Here is a 21784-nt window from a genome sequence, read left to right on the forward strand (position 1 = left end):
TAGCTCCTCCAGTGGGGGCCCTGTATTCCATCCAATAAATGACTGTGAGCATCCACTTCTGTATTTGCCAGGCACTGGCATAGCCTCACAAGAGACAACTATATCAGGGTCCTTTAGGCAAAATCTTGCTGGCATATGCAATAGTGTCTGCATTTGGTGGCTGATTATGGGATGGACCCCCCACCCCCCGTGGGGCAGTCTCTGGATGGTCTATCCTTTCATCTTAGCTGATTTGAACTTGTTATTGATAGCTTCCTGTAACTCCCTTTTAATGTAACATTTATGTAAGGAAAGCAATTCTTTCTTACATAAATACTTTTGTTAGAAAATTATAAAAAGGGGGCTGGCGAGATGGCTCATTAGTTAAGAGCATTGACTGCTGTTTCGAAGGTCCTGAGTTCAAATCCCAGCAACCACATGGTGGCTCACAACCATCCGTAATGAGATATGATGCCCTCTTCTGGTGTGTCTGAAGACAGCTACAGTGTACTTACATATAATAAATAAATAAATTTTTTTAAAAAAGAAAATTATAAAAAGGCTGTCAGCAGTATAGAAAGGTGGCATAGCTGTTTTCAAATTCACCAGATGTGTGTGTGTGTGTGCTATCTATAAGAGTGACTCCTTTCCTTTCCTTTCCTTTCCTTTCCTTTCCTTTCCTTTCCTTTCCTTTCCTTTCCTTTCCTTTCCTTTCCTTTCCTTTCCTTTCCTTTTTCCTTTCCTTTCCTTTTTCCTTTTTCCTTTTTCCTTTTTCCTTTTTCCTTTTTCCTTTTTCCTTTTTCCTTTTTCCTTTTTTTCCTTTTTCCTTTTTCCTTTCCTCCCCTGCCCTCCCCTCCCCTCCCCTCCCCTCCCCTGCCCTGCCCTCCCCTCCCCTCCCCTGCCCTGCCCTGCCCTCCCCTCCCCTCCCCTCCCCTGCCCTGCCCTCCCCTCCCCTCCCCTTTCTTTCTCTCTGCTTAACGCGCTTCTGAGCCTCTTGCTTGGCCAGTATGAAGGTCCAGGATGATTCGCCAGAGAAAGGAGTCCTACCAGTAAGTACTTTTCTTTAATTCCCTAGCGCTTATTTAAACATTAAGAGTCAAGGATTTTTAGTGCTCACTGAAGCACAGAACAGTGATAAAGTGTTAAGTTCCCCCAGTGTTTATTTAAGCACAAAGAGTTAAGTTTCTCCAGCACTTACTTAAGCACAGAGAGTTAAAGAGAAAAGAACCCAGCAGTTTTCTGCCACAAAATAAGTGAGGGAGTGTTTAGTTTTCCAGAAGCCATCAGCTTCTAGCCCCCAGTATAGTTAGAGAGAGTTACAAGGCCAGAGATCATCAGTCTTTGGTTTTCATTCCATCTCAGCTCTGAAAACCAGGAGCTGCACAATACACCCCCTACCCCCTGCCCCTCACAACAGGCTTCTGTTTGGGAATATATGAGCAAAGACTTGGATGTAAGGATGTGAGGATTCTAGAAAGCTGGAACTTAAGGAGGATCAAAAGAGATACAGTGGCCAGCCCACAGTCCTCTAGGGAAGCAGCTTGCTTGAAGGAACACAGCAAGTGCAAGGGCTCTGGGTGGAACCATGCTTAAAGTGTTGAAAATATGATCACATAGCTGGAGAGTATAGGGGATAAGGTGGAGAAATGATGATTCTTATCACATATGGACTTAAGGTTTTGTTTGTTTCAGACTGACTTTTACTTAGATTGAGATGGAATATCATTGAAAGTTTTTGAACAGGACAGGGTTATGATCTGGCAGACACATTTATAAAACACAACTACAGGTACAATACTGAGAATGTGCTGTAGTTATCTGAGAAGAAATGGGATACCAGGTAAGAGGATAGGGGCATAAAGATGGGTAAGGGTGGTTTGAACCACTAGTAACACCTGGGATGCTTATAAGGGTCCAGATGCCTTCTGTGAATATATCTGACCTGTCTTATAACTAGATCAGACAAGGAAAAATGTGTAAATAGAATGACTCTGAAACCTTTACCTTAAGCAGCTATAAGATAGGAGCCACCATTTGCTACGACAGAGACACTGGGAAGGGCAATTAAGGAAGACGGAAGAGTAACAGCTTGGCTTTAATCATGATTAACTGCTATGGTTGTTAGTGTGAGTTGAGATTTTTCTTTCTTTGTGTGTATGGTTAAGTCTTAACAACTCTAGAGGTTGACTTCAGTTTTAGTTTGAGGCACCAAAAACTTTATTTTATATCTGAAGAAATTCACAAAGGAATTGATCAATGTTTATTTACTTTAGTTAATATTACATTTCACTGGAAAGAGGAATAGTTAACATAATTCAAGAATGTAGTGTTGCTGTACAGATCTTTCACTTGCTTGGTTAGAGTTACCCCAAGATATTTTATATTATTTGTGGCTATTGTGAAGCGAGTTGTTTCCCTAATTTCTTTCTCAGCCTGTTTATCATTTGTATAAGGGAAGGCTACTGGTTTGTTTGTGTTAATTTTATATCTGGCCATTTGTTGAAGTTGGTTATCAGCTGGAGAAGTTCTCAGGTAGAGGTTTTGGGATCACTTATGCACACTATTATATCATCTGCAAATAATGATACCTTTATTTTTTCTTTGTTGATTTGTATTCCCTGGATCTCTTTTTGTTGTCTTATTGTTCTAGCTAGCACTACAACTACTATATTGAATAGATGTTGGGAGAGTGGGCATCCTTGTCTTATACCCAATTTTAGAGGGAATGCTTCAAGTACCTCTCCATGTAATTTGATATTGGCTGTTTGTTTGCCATATATTGCTTTTATTATGTTTAGATATGGACCTTGAATTCCTGATCTCTCCAATTCTTTTAAGATGGAGTGCTGTATTTTGTTAAATGCTTTTTCAGCATCTAAGGAGATGATCATGTGATTTTTTCCTTTGAGTTTGTTTATATAGTGGATTACATCAATGGATTTTCATATATTAAACCAAAATTGCATCCTTGGGATGAAGCCTACTTGATTGTGGTGAATGATGGTTTTGATGTGTTCTTGGATTCATTTTGCAAGAATTTTATAGAGTATTTTTGCATAGATATTCATAAGAGACATTGGTCTGAAGATCTATTCTTTGGTTGGGTCTTTGTGTGTTTCCGGTATTAAAGCAATTGTGGCTTCATAGAACGAGTTAGGTAGTATTCTTTCTGTTTCTATTTTATGGGATAGTTTGAGGAAAATTAGTATCAGGTCTTCTTTGAAGGTCTGGTAGAATTCTGCACTAAATCCATCTGGCCCTGGGCTTTTTTTTTGGTTGGGAGGTTTTAATGATTTCTTCTATTTCCTTGTGTGATATGGGCCTGTTTAAATAGTTTATCTGCTTTTGATTTAACTTTGGTATGTGGCATCTGTCTAGAAAACCATCCAATTCATCTAGATTTTCCAGTTTTGTTGAGTATAGGCTTTTATAGTAGGATCTGATGATTTTTAAAATTTCCTCAGTTTCTGTTGTTTTGTCACCCTTTATGATTTTATTAATTTGGATGCTGCTTCTTTGACCTTTAGCTAGTTTGGCTAGGGGTTTATCTATCTTGTTGGTTCTCTCAAGTAACCAGCTTTTGGTTTTGCTGATTCTTTGTATTGTTTTCTTTGTTTCTATTTGTTTGATTTCAGCTCTGATTTTGACTATTTCCTGCTTTCTACTCCTCCTGTGTGAGTTTGCTTCTTTTGTTCTAGGGCTCTTAGGTGTGCTGCTGTTACTGTAAGATCTCTCCAGTTTCTTTACCAGGGCACTTAGTGCTATGAGATTTACTCTTAGCAGTGCTTTCATTGTGTCCCACAAGTTTGGGTATGATGTGTCAACATTTTCATTAAATCACATGAACTCTTTAATTTCTTTCTTTATTTATTCCCTGACCAAGTTATCATTGAGTAAAAAGTTGTTCAGTTTCCACCTGTATGTGGGCTTTCTGTAGTTTTTGCTGTTATTGAAGACAAGCCTTAGGTAATGGTGTTCTGATAGGATGCACAGTATTATTTCAATCTTCTTGTACCTGTTGAGGGTTGTTTTGTGACCAATTATATGGTCAGTTTTGAAAAAGGCACCATGAGGTGCTGAGAATAAGGTGTATTCTTTTCTTTTAGGGTGAAATGTTCTGTACATCTCTGTTAAATCCATTTGGTTCATAACCTCTCTTAGATTCCTTGTGTCTCTGTCTAGTTGGGTGTTGAAATCTCCCACTATTATTATGTGGGGTTCAATGTGAGTTTTGGGTTTGAGTAATGATTCTTTTATGAATTTGGGTGCTCTTGCATTTGTGGCATAGGTGTTCAGAGTTGAGGCTTTCTCTTGATAGATTTTTCTCTTGATGAATATGAAGTGTCCTTCATCACGCTTGATAAGTTTTGGCTGAAGGTCTATTTTATTTGGATATTAGGATGGCAACTCCTGATTGTTTCCTGGGACCATTTGCTTGGAAGACCTTTTTTCATCCTTTTACTCTGAGATAGTGTCTGTCTTTGTTGTTGAGGCTTGCTTCTTGTATGCAGCAAAATGCTGGATCATGTTTGCTATCTAGTCTGTTAGCTTATGTCTTTTTATAGGTGAGTTGAGTCCATTAATATTGAGAGCTATTAAAGAGAGATGACTGTTGCTTCCTGACATGTTTGTTTTTGTATGTATTTTTATGTGCTTATGGCTCTCTGCTTTTGACTTTGTTGTGAGATGCTTAATATCTTGTTTTTCTTTGGTTCAGGTACCTTCCTTGTGTTGGAGTTTTCCTTCCAGGATCCTCTGTAGGGCTTGGTTGGTAGATAGATACTGTTTGAATTTAGTTTTGTTCTGGAATAATTTGCTTTCTCCATCTATGTTGATTGAGAATTTTGCTGGGTATAGTAGCCTGGGCTGGCATTTGTGTTTTCTTAGAGTCTGCATGACCTCTGTTCATGCTCTTTTGGCTTTCATAGTCTCTGTTGAGAAGTCTGGTGTAATCCTGATAGGTCTACCTTTGTATGTTACTTGGCCTTTTTCCTTTTCAGCTTTTAATATTCTTTCTTAACTCTGTGCATTTAGTGTTTTGAAAACTTTGTGATGAGAAGATTTTCTTTACTGGTCGAATTTATTTGGTGTTATAGGCTTCTTGTACCTTTATGGCCATCACTTTCTTTTGGTTGGGGAAGTTTTCTTCTATGATTTTGTTGAAGACATTTTCAGGTCCTTTGAGCTGGGAATCTTCATTGTCCACTATTCTGATTATTCTTAGATTTGGTCTTTTCATTTTGTCCTGAATTTCCTGGATGCTTTGGGTTAGGAGTTTTTTATGCTTTGAATTTTCTTTGACTGTTGTGTTAATCTCTTCTACCATATCTTCTACACCTGAGAATCTCTCTTCTATCTCTTGTATTCTGTTGGTAATACTTACATCTGTAATTCATGACCTCTTTCCTAGGTTTTCCATTTCCCCCTTTCCTGGTTTGTGTTCTCTTTATTGCTTCTACTTCCACTTTTTGGTCTTGGATTGCTTTATTCTATTCCTTCACCTGTTTGCCTGTGTTTTCCTGTATTTCTTTCAGTGAGCTACTGATATCTTCCTTAAAGGACTCTATTATCTTTACGAGATAGGATTTTAGGACAGATTTCTGATTTTCAGGTGTGTTGGTATATTCACGGCTTGCTGTTGTGGGTGTGGGGGGTAATGGCCACATATTTTGACTTCTGTTGTTTATGGTGGGTGGGTGCGGGTGATGCCCACATATTTTGGCTTCTGTTGTTTATGGCCTTGTGCTTGCCTTTTGCCTTCTGGATATCCCTGGTGTTTGTTGATCTGAGTGATTGTATGGAGTCTGCCTCTTTAGTCCCTGGATTTTTTTCAGGTCTCCCGGTAGGCTTGTGGCCCTGGCTGTAGCAGACCACCTGTGGAGCCTTCCAACTGCGCAGGGGGGGGGGGTCTTCACAGGGGCAGAGAAGCTACTGATCTGTTGCTCTGGCTGCAGTAGATCTCCTGGGAGGCCTTCAGACTGTTGGGTATTCAGTGGAGCTGTCAAGCTGTTGTCCAACTGCTCTGGGTGCAGAAGGTCCTCAACTTCTTAAATGCTCTGAGTGCTTCAGGTCCTCTAGGATGTATAGGGATACGGAGTCTTCACAGGAGCAGACCAACTAGGAGTCTGCCCCAGCAGCAAGGATCAGGCAGAAGGGGTGGGAGGGATGGAAGGAGGGAGAGTGGTATTCGGAACGGCTGGGGTCTTGGTGGCTGATGTGTCCTGAGTCCAAACAGGCACACAGAAACAGATTAGGTATTCAGGTGGTGGTAGGTTGATGGTGTTTCTTACCAACTGCTCTGAGTGCAGCAGGTCCTCTAGGATGTATCAGGATATGGAGTCTTCAGGGGAGCAGACCAACTAGGGGTTTGCCCCAACAGCAAGGACCAGGCAGAAGGTAGTGTTATTTTTTTAATGCCAGGACAAGATAAAATGAATTTTTGCTAGTGATGACAGTAGTATCTTCAAAGAAATGTATTGCAGGATTTTCTCTGTCCAATCACATTAGGGCAGTGGCAGGCCTGTGATTGGTCAGGGAAAGGGAGGCAGAGCTTGTCGTTTGGGGGACAGAGAGAGATAGAGAGGTAGGAGAGGGGAGTAGAGAGAAGCCAACATGGAGGCAGACAAATAGGAAAATGATCCTGATCCCCGGTGGTTTTAAAAACCACAAGTAGCTAAGATTGTCACAAGGTTAGAATAGTTGCTTAAAGCTTTATTTTTATCATTTGACTCTGAAATTATTGTATTGGCATCTTGTAAATTGTGATGTTATTTCTATATAAATCTGATTGGATAATTAAGCTTTAAGATCATGTTTCTACTGGGTAACTAGGTGTTGAGATGGTTGATCGTGGTGGGGTGTGCGGGGCATTGAATGGAAGCTAGATGAACTTGCTGGATGGGAGAGAGTAGCTCAGCAGTGAGAATATGCCAAGCGGGACCCCACTGGGACAAAGTGTTGTGGCCTGTCAGTACTGGTACTAGAGCGGGAACATGGACAGGTGGGGCAGGCAAGGTGGAGGGACTTTTAATATTTCCCTCAACAGAAATGTTAGTAATAAAATAATAATAGATAATTTTATTGTAATAACTTAAAAATATAGAAAAATCCAAGAAGTAACTTCCTTATCAATAAATGCTCTGCAAGAAAATGATTTTATCTAAAGAGTATGCCTGATCAGCTTATTTATCTAGTTTCATCTTCCAAAGACAGCCCACACAGTACCATCTGGAGGCCTTGGCTGTCTATGCTGCTGGTCTAACAGCTCTTTCGAGCCACTACTAAGAGGTCCTTTAAGTGAGTTACAAAGATGACATTCTTCACTCTAGTTAAACACTTGTTTTCTCTATTCACTCTCCTGTGAAGTGTCTGGGTTTTATCTCAAGGTTTGTGTAAATGTAAGTTCTATACCTCCAAGGAGATGCAACAACTACACACCTTCTTGAAATGCAGCTCAGCCAAGGTCTACAAATAAACTCAATTGAGAACTTGCTGGGGGAGATTAAAATATTTTAATATTCTGTTTAAGAAAGCAAGAGATTTTAAGGGATCCAAATTGAAGTCTCTAGATCAGCTATATTTTGAAAATATCTAAGTGGAAATGAATATTTTACAATTACACAAGAGACTACCTAAGAAATATTTCTGTATTGTAGGAAGATTAATGTGTATTTGTCTCAGCCACTTCCAGATATTCACCTTACATTATCACCACATTGATAAAGCTTGAGGTATAAATATATTTATACCAAGTGACAAGTGATAAAGAAAGAACTCATAGACCCAGTTATTTGCAGAACCTTCAAATTAAGCTTTGTGGTACATCAAGGATTTGATTTTAGGAAGGAAGTCAGATGCATGTAGGTCTGTGTGCCATCAGGAATCATCAAATTCATTGTGCCACCCTAAGGAATATTACCATCACCAGCTGCAAAACTGCTTATAATATTCTGGCGTCCCAATTTGTGAACTGGGAGAAATCTTCTGAAGAGAGAATGTTCCTTTCAAAGACATTCCAAATAGGTTTCTTACTTGTCTCTTGTGGAGTTCCCAACAGTGGTAGTGTGTTCTAAGAGTCCCCCACACAATTCTTCAAACCCGTAAAAGATTTAGAGCTTAAACTTCAAATAATCTTTTTGCATAGTATTTTGGTGATCTTCAAATACTCACCCTTTGTTTAAAGAAAATCAGGCTGAAATTGTGTATTCAGTGATTACTGTAACAGCTCACCATTGTGTTTCTATGTTACTTCACCTTTGATCTTTCAACTACAACCTTGGCTTTTAAAGTATTAAAATATCACTACTGTAAAGAACTCGTCTTTGTGTTGGTTGAGTCTCCAGCATAGGCCTTGGCCCATGTTCAGGCCTTGCTCTTCAGTTTTGATTTTACCAAGGTACTTACCTGTCTTCCCCTGATACACTGTATTAGCAGGTTGCTAGCTTCCTATTTCAAGGAACATGTTCAACATCTAATTTCTTTTAACATTAAATCATCAAAATATTCCAAATGGTGTCAAGGTTTTTAAAGCTATGCTTATAGGAGAAAATAAACAGTTAAAAAACCTGTTAGGGCAAAGGATGATTAATCACAAAATACTTTGAAAAAATATTGGTAGAGCAATAAGAACCAATATAAGTATAATAATATACAAGCATTCATAAATGTATTGATACTTCTGTTTGAAGCTGAGCTATTAATGATATTTCAAAGGGTACTTCTTTGATAACCCTTAGGAGTGAAGTCATTATTCTGAAAACTGAAGTCTATAAATTGTTGTTGAATTTTAGACATTAAAAAATTCTAACTATGTTTTATGTCTACAACAGTTGTAGCATGCTGGGCTTTAAGATAAATTTTGATTTTTAAAGACTTATCAAGCATAATTTTTGTCAGTGATACACTTCAATAATAGAAGTAAGGATGGTATGTAAATGAACCAATGAAGATATTTTTCTTCTCCTTCCCTTTCTCCCCATTTTTTCTTTTCTGTCCTTATCTTTGCTCCCCTCCCCTCCCCCCACACACCCCTCAGGATATTATGTAGTTCACCCTATCCTTGAACTCCTAAGGTAGGCAAAAAAGAAAGACTGTTTGCTGCTGGGGATTGTATCCAGTTTTGGTTGGTTGGTTTGTTTTGTTTCATGCTGGCAAATATTCTATCAACTGAGCGAAATTCTCAGCTCTTGAGGTGTTTTCCTTAAACCTTTAAGTATTAGTGGTATTGGCAGATAAAATCCTAGTGCCATATGAGAGAGAATGGAGGGTTTTCTGTTACTTGCCATCAGTGGCTGGGGATCCTCTGGCAGCCTTCACTTCAGAGACTCACTCAAGGTATCTCAGGGCTTCCTCAGTATTTCATGGAGGTATGCATTGTTCTGAAGCTTATACCACACTCTGAGGCTTTAAAGGCATGCATAGCTCCGAGTTTTCTTAGCTTTTGGTCATTGCTCTGTACTTTCTCACGCCTGTAGTCAGAGGATGAATGATGTTTCTTTCTCAAGGTCAAGTCTGTCCTGTGATGAAACCCAGATCCAAAGCACTTCTCTTCTCTCATTGTCCTCACTGCCTAGGCTCTCTCCCAGCCTCTCCCCCACTGCTCTTTTTGCAAGCTTGAACTCTTATATCAACAGGGATTCTAGAATAAATCTCTTCTAGGACCGATTTCTTTTTCTGCAAGGACCAGACAGTACCATTCTGCTGTCCCTGGCTGTATACACATTCACTCCCTTGAACAAACATACCCACTGAATGTATTCACTGCTGCAAACATAAGATGCAGCTAAATGTTTCTGTCTTTAAGATGTCTTCCTCCAGGTGCAAAGATGAAGCCACAGCTTGACTCTTCTGGGCCAACAAGGAACTTTACAGAGCTTTTCCTGAGCTCCTCACCTGCTTGCTCACTACAAGGGATGCATCTGGATGGAGGGGAATTTTTCAGAAGCCTTGGCTTATTTATTTATTTTCTAACCCAATTCCCGACCCTTTGAAACCATTCACTAAACACTGAGAGAGCAAAAGTGTTAATGAGTGCGTCAGTGGATGTAGCATCCTGTGTAACGTCATGGTCACTCTACCCGTTTCATGCTTTTGCTTATGAAACATTTTGTTACCATAGATGCTATGCATTTATATTAAGGGAATATTTGCATTCCAATCTTAAAATTAATTTCCCATTAAATTTATCTCTAATGCCATGTGCATCAGTGAAGCACCGTGGGACATTATTTTATGTTTGCCTACATCAGAAAAGGATGAATGAGACCCGCCGAACTTAGGAAATTAGTCTGAACAGGTGAGAGGGTGCGCCAGAGAACCTGACAGCTTCTGGAACAGGCAGAAGCACAGAGGCGCTGAGGCAGCACCCTGTGTGGGCCGGGGACAGCCGGCCACCTTCCGGACCGGAGGACAGGTGCCCACCCGGCTGGGAAGGCGGCCTAAGCCACAGCAGCAGCGGTCGCCATCTTGGTCCCGGGACTCCAAGGAACTTAGGAATTTAGTCTGCTTAGGTGAGAGTCTGTACCACCTGGGAACTGCCAAAGCAACACAGTGTCTGAGAAAGGTCCTGTTTTGGGCCTTCTTCTTCGGCCAGGAGGAGGTCCAAATACAAGATATCTGCGCACCTTCCCTGTAAGAGAGCTTGCCAGCAGAGAGTGCTCTGAGCACTGAAACTCAGAGGAGAGAATCTGTCTCCCAGGTCTGCTGATAGACGGTAACAGAATCACCAGAAGAACAATCTCTAAACAGAGTCAACTATAACTACTAACTCCAGAGATTACCAGATGGCGAAAGGTAAACGGAGGAATCTTACTAACAGGAACCAAGACCACTCACCATCACCAGAACCCAGCACACCCACTTCGCCCAGTCCAGGGAACCCCAACACACCTGAGAACCTAGACCTAGATTTAAAAGCATATCTCATGATGATGGTAGAGGACATCAAGAAGGACTTTAATAAATCACTTAAAGAAATACAGGAGAACACTGCTAAAGAGTTACAAGTCCTTAAAGAAAAACAGGAAAACACAATCAAACAGGTAGAAGTCCTTACAGAAAAAGAGGAAAAAACATACAAACAGGTGATGGAAATGAACAAAACCATACTAGACCTAAAAAGGGAAGTAGACACAATAAAGAAAACTCAAAGCGAGGCAACACTAGAGATAGAAACCCTAGGAAAGAAATCTGGAACCATAGATTTGAGCATCAGCAACAGAATACAAGAGATGGAAGAGAGAATCTCAGGTGCAGAAGATTCCATAGAGAACATCGGCACAACAATCAAAGAAAATGGAAAATGCAAAAAGATCCTAACTCAAAATATCCAGGAAATCCAGGACACAATAAGAAGACCAAACGTACGGATAATAGGAGTGGATGAGAATGAAGATTTTCAACTCAAAGGTCCAGCAAACATCTTCAACAAAATTATTGAAGAAAACTTCCCAAATCTAAAGAATGAGATGCATATGAACATACAAGAAGCCTACAGAACTCCAAATAGACTGGACCAGAAAAGAAATTCCTCCCGACACATAATAATCAGAACATCAAATGCACTAAATAAAGATAGAATACTAAAAGCAGTAAGGGAAAAAGGTCAAGTAACATATAAAGGCAAGCCTATCAGAATTACACCAGATTTTTCACCAGAGACTATGAAAGCCAGAAGAGCCTGGACAGATGTTATACAGACACTAAGAGAACACAAACTGCAGCCCAGGCTACTATACCCAGCCAAACTCTCAATTATCATAGAGGGAGAAACCAAAGTATTCCACGACAAAACCAAATTCACGCATTATCTCTCCACGAATCCAGCCCTTCAAAGGATAATAACAGAAAAAAACCAATACAAGAACGGGAACAATGCCCTAGAAAAAACAAGAAGGTAATCCCTCAACAAACCTAAAAGAAGACAGCCACAAGAACAGAATGCCACCTTTAACAACTAAAATAACAGGAAGCAACAATTACTTTTCCTTAATATCTCTTAACATCAATGGTCTCAACTCGCCAATAAAAAGACATAGACTAACAAACTGGCTACACAAACAAGACCCAACATTTTGCTGCTTACAGGAAACTCATCTCAGAGAAAAAGATAGACACTACCTCAGAATGAAAGGCTGGAAAACAATTTTCCAAGCAAATGGTATGAAGAAACAAGCAGGAGTAGCCATCCTAATATCTGATAAGATTGACTTCCAACCCAAAGTCATCAAAAAAGACAAGGAGGGACACTTCATTCTCATCAAAGGTAAAATCCTCCAAGAGGAACTCTCAATTCTGAATATCTATGCTCCAAATACAAGAGCAGCCACATTCACTAAAGAAACTTTAGTAAAGCTCAAAGCACACATTGCGCCTCACACAATAATAGTGGGAGACTTCAACACACCACTTTCACCAATGGACAGATCATGGAAACAGAAACTAAACAGGGACACACTGAAACTAACAGAAGTGATGAAACAAATGGATCTGACAGATATCTACAGAACATTTTATCCTAAAACAAAAGGATATACCTTCTTCTCAGCACCTCATGGTACCTTCTCCAAAATTGACCACATAATAGGTCACAAATCAGGCCTCAACAGATTCAAAAATATTGAAATTGTCCCATGTATCCTATCAGATCACCATGCACTAAGGCTGATCTTCAATAACAAAATAAATAACAGAAAGCCAACATTCACATGGAAACTGAACAACACTCTTCTCAATGATACCTTGGTCAAGGAAGGAATAAAGAAAGAAATTAAAGACTTTTTAGAGTTTAATGACAATGAAGCCACAACGTACCCAAACCTTTGGGACACAATGAAAGCATTTCTAAGAGGGAAACTCATAGCTATGAGTGCCTTCAAGAAAAAACGGGAGAGAGCACATACTAGCAGCTTGACAACACATCTAAAAGCTCTAGAAAAAAAGGAAGCAAATTCACCCAAGAGGAGTAGACGGCAGGAAATAATCAAACTCAGGGGTGAAATCAACCAAGTGGAAACAAGAAGAACTATTCAAAGAATTAACCAAACGAGGAGTTGGTTCTTTGAGAAAATCAACAAGATAGATAAACCCTTAGCTAGACTCACTAAAGGGCACAGGGACAAAATCCTAATTAACAAAATCAGAAATGAAAAGGGAGACATAACAACAGATCCTGAAGAAATCCAAAACACCATCAGATCCTTCTACAAAAGGCTATACTCAACAAAACTGGAAAACCTGGACGAAATGGACAAATTTCTGGACAGATACCAGGTACCAAAGTTGAATCAGGATCAAGTTGACCTTCTAAACAGTCCCATATCCCCTAAAGAAATAGAAGCAGTTATTAATAGTCTCCCAGCCAAAAAAAGCCCAGGACCAGACGGGTTTAGTGCAGAGTTCTATCAGACCTTCAAAGAAGATCTAACTCCAGTTCTGCACAAACTTTTTCACAAGATAGAAGTAGAAGGTATTCTACCCAACTCATTTTATGAAGCCACTATTACTCTGATACCTAAACCACAGAAAGATCCAACAAAGATAGAGAACTTCAGACCAATTTCTCTTATGAACATCGATGCAAAAATTCTTAATAAAATTCTCGCTAACCGAATCCAAGAACACATTAAAGCAATCATCCATCCTGACCAAGTAGGTTTTATTCCAGGGATGCAGGGATGGTTTAATATACGAAAATCCATCAATGTAATCCATTATATAAACAAACTCAAAGACAAAAACCACATGATCATCTCGTTAGATGCAGAAAAAGCATTTGACAAGATCCAACACCCATTCATGATAAAAGTTCTAGAAAGATCAGGAATTCAAGGCCAATACCTAAACATGATAAAAGCAATCTACAGCAAACCAGTAGCCAACATCAAAGTAAATGGAGAGAAGCTGGAAGCAATCCCACTAAAATCAGGGACTAGACAAGGCTGCCCACTTTCTCCCTACCTTTTCAACATAGTACTTGAAGTATTAGCCAGAGCAATTCGACAACAAAAGGAGATCAAGGGGATACAAATTGGAAAAGAGGAAGTCAAAATATCACTTTTTGCAGATGATATGATAGTATATATAAGTGACCCTAAAAATTCCAACAGAGAACTCCTAAACCTGATAAACAGCTTCGGTGAAGTAGCTGGATATAAAATTAACTCAAACAAGTCAATGGCCTTTTTATACACAAAGAATAAACAGGCTGAGAAAGAAATTAGGGAAACAACACCCTTCTCAATAGCCACAAATAATATAAAATATCTCGGCGTGACTCTAACGAAGGAAGTGAAAGATCTGTATGATAAAAACTTCAAGTCCCTGAAGAAAGAAATTAAAGAAGATCTCAGAAGATGGAAAGATCTCCCATGCTCATGGATTGGCAGGACCAACATTGTAAAAATGGCTATCTTGCCAAAAGCAATCTACAGATTCAATGCAATCCCCATTAAAATTCCAACTCAATTCTTCAACGAATTAGAAGGAGCAATTTGCAAATTCATCTGGAATAACAAAAAACCTAGGATAGCAAAAAGTCTTCTCAAGGATAAAAGAACCTCTGGTGGAATCACCATGCCTGACCTAAAGCTTTACTACAGAGCAATTGTGATAAAAACTGCATGGTACTGGTATAGTGACAGACAAGTGGACCAATGGAATAGAATTGAAGACCCAGAAATGAACCCACACACCTATGGTCACTTGATCTTCGACAAGGGAGCCAAAACCATCCAGTGGAAGAAAGACAGCATTTTCAACAATTGGTGCTGGCACAACTGGTTGTTATCATGTAGAAGAATGCGAATCGATCCATACTTATCTCCTTGTACTAAGGTCAAATCTAAGTGGATCAAGGAACTTCACATAAAACCAGAGACACTGAAACTTATAGAGGAGAAAGTGGGGAAAAGCCTTGAAGATATGGGCACAGGGGAAAAATTCCTGAACAGAACAGCAATGGCTTGTGCTGTAAGATCGAGAATTGACAAATGGGACCTAATGAAACTCCAAAGTTTCTGCAAGGCAAAAGACACTGTCTATAAGACAAAAAGACCACCAACAGACTGGGAAAGGATCTTTACCTATCCTAAATCAGATAGGGGACTAATATCCAACATATATAAAGAACTCAAGAAGGTGGACCTCAGAAAATCAAATAACCCCCTTAAAAAATGGGGCTCAGAACTGAACAAAGAATTCTCACCTGAGGAATACCGAATGGCAGAGAAGCACCTGAAAAAATGTTCAACATCCTTAATCATCAGGGAAATGCAAATCAAAACAACCCTGAGATTCCACCTCACACCAGTGAGAATGGCTAAGATCAAAAATTCAGGTGACAGCAGATGCTGGCGAGGATGTGGAGAAAGAGGAACACTCCTCCATTGTTGGTGGGATTGCAGGCTTGTACAACCACTCTGGAAATCAGTCTGGCGGTTCCTCAGAAAATTGGACATAGTACTACCGGAGGATCCAGCAATACCTCTCCTGGGCATATATCCAGAAGAAGCCCCAACTGGTAAGAAGGACACATGCTCCACTATGTTCATAGCAGCCTTATTTATAATAGCCAGAAACTGGAAAGAACCCAGATGCCCCTCAACAGAGGAATGGATACAGAAAATGTGGTACATCTACACAATGGAGTACTACTCAGCTATTAAAAAGAATGAATTTATGAAATTCCTAGCCAAATGGATGGACCTGGAGAGCATCATCCTGAGTGAGGTAACACAATCACAAAGGAACTCACACAATATGTACTCACTGATAAGTGGATACTAGCCCAAAACCTAGGATACCCACGATATAAGATACAATTTCCTAAACACATGAAACTCAAGAAAAATGAAGACTGAAGTGTGGACACTATGCCCCTCCTTAGAAGTGGGAACAAAACACCCATGGAAGGAGTTACAGAAACAAAGTATGGAGCTGAGATGAAAGGATGGACCATGTAGAGACTGCCATATCCAGGGATCCACCCCATAATCAGCTTCCAAATGCTGACACCATTGCATACACTAGCAAGATTTTACTGAAAGGACCCAGATGTAGCTGTCTCTTGTGAGACTATGCCGGGGCCTAGCAAACACAGAAGTGGATGCTCACAGTCAGCTAATGGATGGATCACAGGGCTCCCAATGGAGGAGCTAGAGAAAGTACCCAAGGAGCTAAAGGGATCTTCAACCCTATAGGTGGAACAACATTATGAACTAACCAGTACCCCTGAGCTCTTGACTCTAGCTGCATATGTATCAAAAGATGGCCTAGTCGGCCATCACTGGAAAGAGAGGCCCATTGGACACGCAGACTTTGTGTGCCCCGGTACAGGGGAACGCCAGGGCCAAAGGGGGGGAGTGGGTGGGTAGGGGAGTGGGGGTGGGTGGGTAAGGGGGACTTTTGGTATAGCATTGGAAATGTAAATGAGCTAAATACCTAATAAAAAATGGAAAAAAAAAAAAAAAAAAAAGAAAAGGATGAATGAACCATTCTAGAAAGGGAAAGATGAGGGTCGCTGTGGGAAAGGCGGAGTAATTCGATTGTTTTATTGGAGTTTGCCCTGAACACAAGCACTTGCCACTTTTCTGGCAACAGCTTTTCTTCTCTTAGTAAATGGTTGGTAATCAGAGAGCAAGTAGCCATCTTGTAAGGTAATATAAACCTTGAAGTGGCTTCCACCATGTTGAGAGTGGTGCCATTTGAAGACAAGTATGGATAACTGACCTTTGCCTCTCTCCCTTCTGGTTGCCTAGCTATACTTTATCTAGCCTCCCACTTTCTTTTCCCAAATTCAAAGACTCTTGCTTATATTTAACAGTGTGGCTTACAAATGGCCTCGCTTCTGTAAGCCATAGTTCCCCCATACTTATGGGGTATATTCATTATCTATCCTTGGTAGTTTACTTTGTTTTATCTGTAGGCTGTCCTTAAATGGATCTTAAATGAATAAGGACATTGTACTGGTTTATTGATGATGTCAGAGGAGTTGGTTTTGTTCTATCATGTGAGTGCCAAGTATTGCACTCAGATTCTAGGGCACCTATACTTCCAGAGTCATTTTGGCTGCAGCAGTACATAGAAATTTTATATCATGCTATGTATGCTTGTATTTTTTTCAGACACATTGGTTGTGTCCATTTAGTTCTCCTCACTCTGCATATGTGGTTATTGGTTGACAATTACTTTTACAACGATAACATTAACTTTATGTTTTTCCAGAGTATGCTCTTTTAAGATGAATTATAATAAAATTGGTTCAAATTAAGCCCAGGGTATGTTAGTCACTTAAGTTATGGAGGAGGCAGACATACCTCCTATGATGGACTCAGCCTCCCTTCCCACCTCCACTTGTCTCCCTATCTTCCCCTCCCTCCCTCCCTCCCTCCCTCCCTCTTGGTGAGTCTCAGCTCTGCTCCTGCTGGTCTCACCTCCCTCTCATATAAGTCCTCCTCTGTTTATACCAGCTTCCCGACTGTTCCTTAAACACTACAGGAACACTATACACCCAGGCTTTCTTATTAGCGCTTTCTTCTTCCTGGAATAATCTTCCCATGAATACCTCCTTACTCAGCTCTGTTGTCCTTTTATAATAAGATTTATTTATTTTTTAATGTGTGTTTGTGTCTGTGCTAGTATCAGCAGAGATTAGAGAACTGGATCTTCTGGAACGTGACTTATAGGAAGTTTTGAGCCACTGCACATAGGCCTGGGGAAGTGAATTCTGGTCCTCTGGAAGAACAGTGGGTTATCTTAACTGCTGTTTCATCTCTTCAGCCTTCTCATTTCCCTTATCCCTTAATGTAAATTCTTTTTTCTACAAGTGGACAGGCTACATTTTTTTCCCCTTGAAGTTAGATATGACCTCCTGTTGTGTGGTAGGTTTCTGAGCGATGACGTCATATGCAAAGTGTCTGCCAGCCTAATGAGGATTAGAGGCAAGCATTTGTTATTTACAAGCAATTGCAGAGGTCTGGATGTCATTAATTTCGGCAGAATAAGCCAGGTGCTTGCACAGAGCATGCCCATGTGTTACTGGGCTGTGCTGAACCCTGCTCTGCTCTCACACGAGGCCTTTCTCTTTTGCTTTAACCTACATGACTTTTGGTGTATTCACCACTGTCTACCTAGACACACCACTTGCATACAGCATTTGTTCTTTATGTTCCCCCTCATCACACCTTCTCTCTGACACTGGGATGAAACTCTGTGATCAGCAATTCTATATTGTTAAACTGGGTAAACAAAAGGATTTTTGTAAATATTTATCGAAAGAACAAATATTACAAATTAACATGTGAATCTTAATTACCATTATGTGCTCTGAGTCCACAGTACAGAGATAAACACAATAACTCCCTTGCTCTGCCAGAGTTTTATAGCTTGCCTATTATCCCGGTAAGGCAATGATAAACCAGGCACACAGGCACAGCACTGCCAGAAGACTGCAGTAGCAGCTATTAGAAAGCAAGAGAAGAGGACTGACTAAGAGAAGGCTAAAGTCTGGGACTCATGCCAAATTTTGCATGAACATCAAAAAGTTCAAAAGCAGCCACTGGCTTTCACTTGATCATTGGGAACATCCTCGAGAGTACTTTGCAAACTTGACTATTTACCCTTATATAGGGAAATCATTGAATCCTGTGTCAATGGCCACACTGAAATGTATGAGAAAGTGAGGGAACCCGGAGTAACTTCCATAGTACTACACAGATATTCAAGGCAGAGTTCAGCTCAGAGTCCTCTTCAAGTCTTGGTCACCAAGGTTTTAGGTGAGGACCAAGGTTTTAGGCATTTGAAAGGCTCCCTGAAGCCTTACTTACTGGATGAGAAAGGATCCTTGTCCTTTCTTCCCTTTCCTGGCTGACTGCTGGGAGAGTCTGTTTGCTGTTCTTTGTTGCCTTCTTTCCAGTACTTCCTGTTCCCTCATCATATTACGCAGCTCCTCTTCCCCCTTTTCCTGCAGTGTCTCCTAAATTCACCTCAGCGCTTCTGTTTTGCTCAACTCTAGCTCATCTTTGACAGTGTGGCTTCCATTCTCTTTGGAAATCAGATCATGCCATTGTGATCATGCCCTGTAACAGTGAGTTTGAACTGAGTCTCTCTAAGGACTCACCAGGACTCACGTACTGAGATTATTGTCCACATTTCTGATCTTTCCATTCTCTCCAGTCTGCTCTGTTCCCGCTCCATCCATCGACTGTCCTTTTTGCCCTTTTACAAGTCAGCAGATCCATATCTTGTGAACTTGACACCATGACTGCTTCCTGGATGTACTTTCCAACAGTTTTCATTTGCCTGGCCCTTCCTCCTCTTTCCTCTCTCAGTGCAAAGAAGAGGTCTTCCTTCCCCATCTAATAGAAGGACCTACCTCCCATTCAGCTTTCATTGTCAGTGTTGACAGAGCTTGTTATATCAGTCTATCATCTATTTGTTTACTCATGCCTTCCATTTGGCTTTTGTATCATTTGTTCCATTTGGCATTTTCAGAGTCTAGAAGAGAGCTTAGGTTCAAAAGTAGCTGCCCTTTGTTTTTTGCCAGTATGTAGCATTGATTTGTAGGCTAGAAATATTTGCTTGTTTCCATTCACATGTATTTTAAGTTGAGACCAACCATCCATATCCTTTCTATGGTCTTTTTTCACCCTCCCCACTCTCTCTGTCCCCCCCTCCCCACTCTCTCTGTTCTCACCCCTCTGCACTCTCTCTGTTTCCTCACCCCTCCCAACTCTCTGTTCCCTCACCCTCCCCACTCTCTCTGTCCCCCCTCCCCACTCTCTCTGTTTCCTTATCCTCCCCACTCTCTCTGTTCCCTCCCCCTCCATACTCTCTCTGTTCCCTTCCCCTTCCCCTCTCTCTGTTCCCTCACCCTCCCCACTCTCTCTGTTCCCTCACTCCTCTCCACTCTCTCTGTTTTCACCCATCCCCATGCTCTCTGTTCTCCCCCACACAATTTCACTTCTACTTTCATGTCTGTATACATGCTTGAATTTTACATATTTTTATAATACTCTGGGCTCAATAAATTATATAATACTCTAGGAACAACAAATAATATGAAACATACCAAAATCTTCTTCTGAGACTGACTTAATTTATCTAATATGACTATATCCAGCTGCATCCATTTACTTGAAAACATGCTATGTTCAGTCTTCTTTTTCCCTTAAAAATGTTCATTGTGGATGTATGTCACCTTCACTTTATTCAGTCCTCGAGTTGCATACATAGATTATGGACATTTACTCATTTAATATTTAGTTATAATTCGAAATATAGGTGAAGAAATTAGGACACTGATTTAGGAAATTAAGATTTTTGCCCAAATCAGTGGGTGATGATGCTTAGAACTCATCATTTCCCCTACTCTAGTGCCATTGGCATCACCCAGGCGCTGATTACAGCCGAGGTTGCTTGCCCTCATTGTGGCATTTTCTTTAGTAGGTTAGGTTTGGGTTCTGAGAATTTCCATACCATGCTTTCAGAATCAGTCAAAAGAACCTAGGATTATGCCTCCTGTTATCCATATGATTATACCCATTCCCATATTCTACTGTGATACTCTCATGAATATACACATTTCCATATTCTACTGTGGTACTCTATGTGGAAGAAGAAATCAAGGCTCCTAGGAGCATCCTGAACTTCCTTCCATGAACTGCAGAGGCAATCAATGGAAAAGTTGCTTGGATCAAGTCATCTTCACTTTGTCTCTGTGTGCTATTGAATTTTAAATAATGATGTTGTAGCAGAGAAATTGTAAAGATATTTTGAACAAAGGATCCTCATGGGCACAAAGAAAATTTGAACATTTTCTTCTGTTTTGTTTGTGGTTTCTGTTTTTGTAATTTAATTTGATTTAATTTGAGTGATGAAGATGGTTTCGTGTAAGTTGACTTGCAATTTATTTGCTGTGTAATTTAGACATTCCATAGATTGAGTCCCACCCCTTCCCTTTGTGTTCCATGAGTCCTGAGTTTCTGATAGATTGGACATGAGGGTTCTATGACTATTACTGGTGTCATAAAGAAACTTCCTTAAAAAAAGAAAGGTGAAATTTTGGAACACTTATTAAAATGTATAGATTTTTTTTGTATGTAGCACTTGATCCTTTTGTAAATAAGACAATTGCTCTAAAATTATCTTTAAAATTTGTATTAAATTAAATTTAAAAATTGTAACCAAGACAATGTTCACAAAGACATATGAAGAACATTTGGATTTGTTTTTTGCACAGCACCTATATTGCACACCAGAGGGTTTGAGCCACTAAACTTTGTTTTCCAAGGTCCTGTTCGGTATTAACATTCCAACGCTGTATTCATGCGACAAAGACTAATAAGAGAAAACAGCACACTCTGGATCTATTTTAGTGATAAAGACAGGAGTGGGAAATGGTAGCCCCTACCCTGTCCTCATTACCACAGTGCTAAAACTCCCATCAATTATAATCACCCGGCATCTCCCTAATGTGAGACTTTGTTGGTAACTTCTCTTCAACAAGGGCTCTATCTCCTTTAATCCAGTCTGTCTGTGGAACATGGATGGAAATATATTGATAGTGCTCGCACTGATGGCATTCTCTCCACTTACAAAAGCTTGTGTTGAAAAAGACGTGATGTCAGCACATAACAGCAGGTTTCTATGGACAGCCATTTCTGTTTTATTGCCTATCATTTTATAGGCAAAATAGAAAATGTTCTAAGTGTTTACCTTGACCTATATTTCACAGACACAGTTAGTGATGCTGAATGTGTCTTTTGTCTTTGCCAAATATGCAGAAATACCCCTTTGTCTGTGGCCTTGT

The sequence above is a fragment of the Mus musculus genome, chromosome 13, assembly GCF_000001635.26.
Source record: "Mus musculus strain C57BL/6J chromosome 13, GRCm38.p6 C57BL/6J".
Classification (NCBI taxonomy): domain Eukaryota; kingdom Metazoa; phylum Chordata; class Mammalia; order Rodentia; family Muridae; genus Mus; species Mus musculus.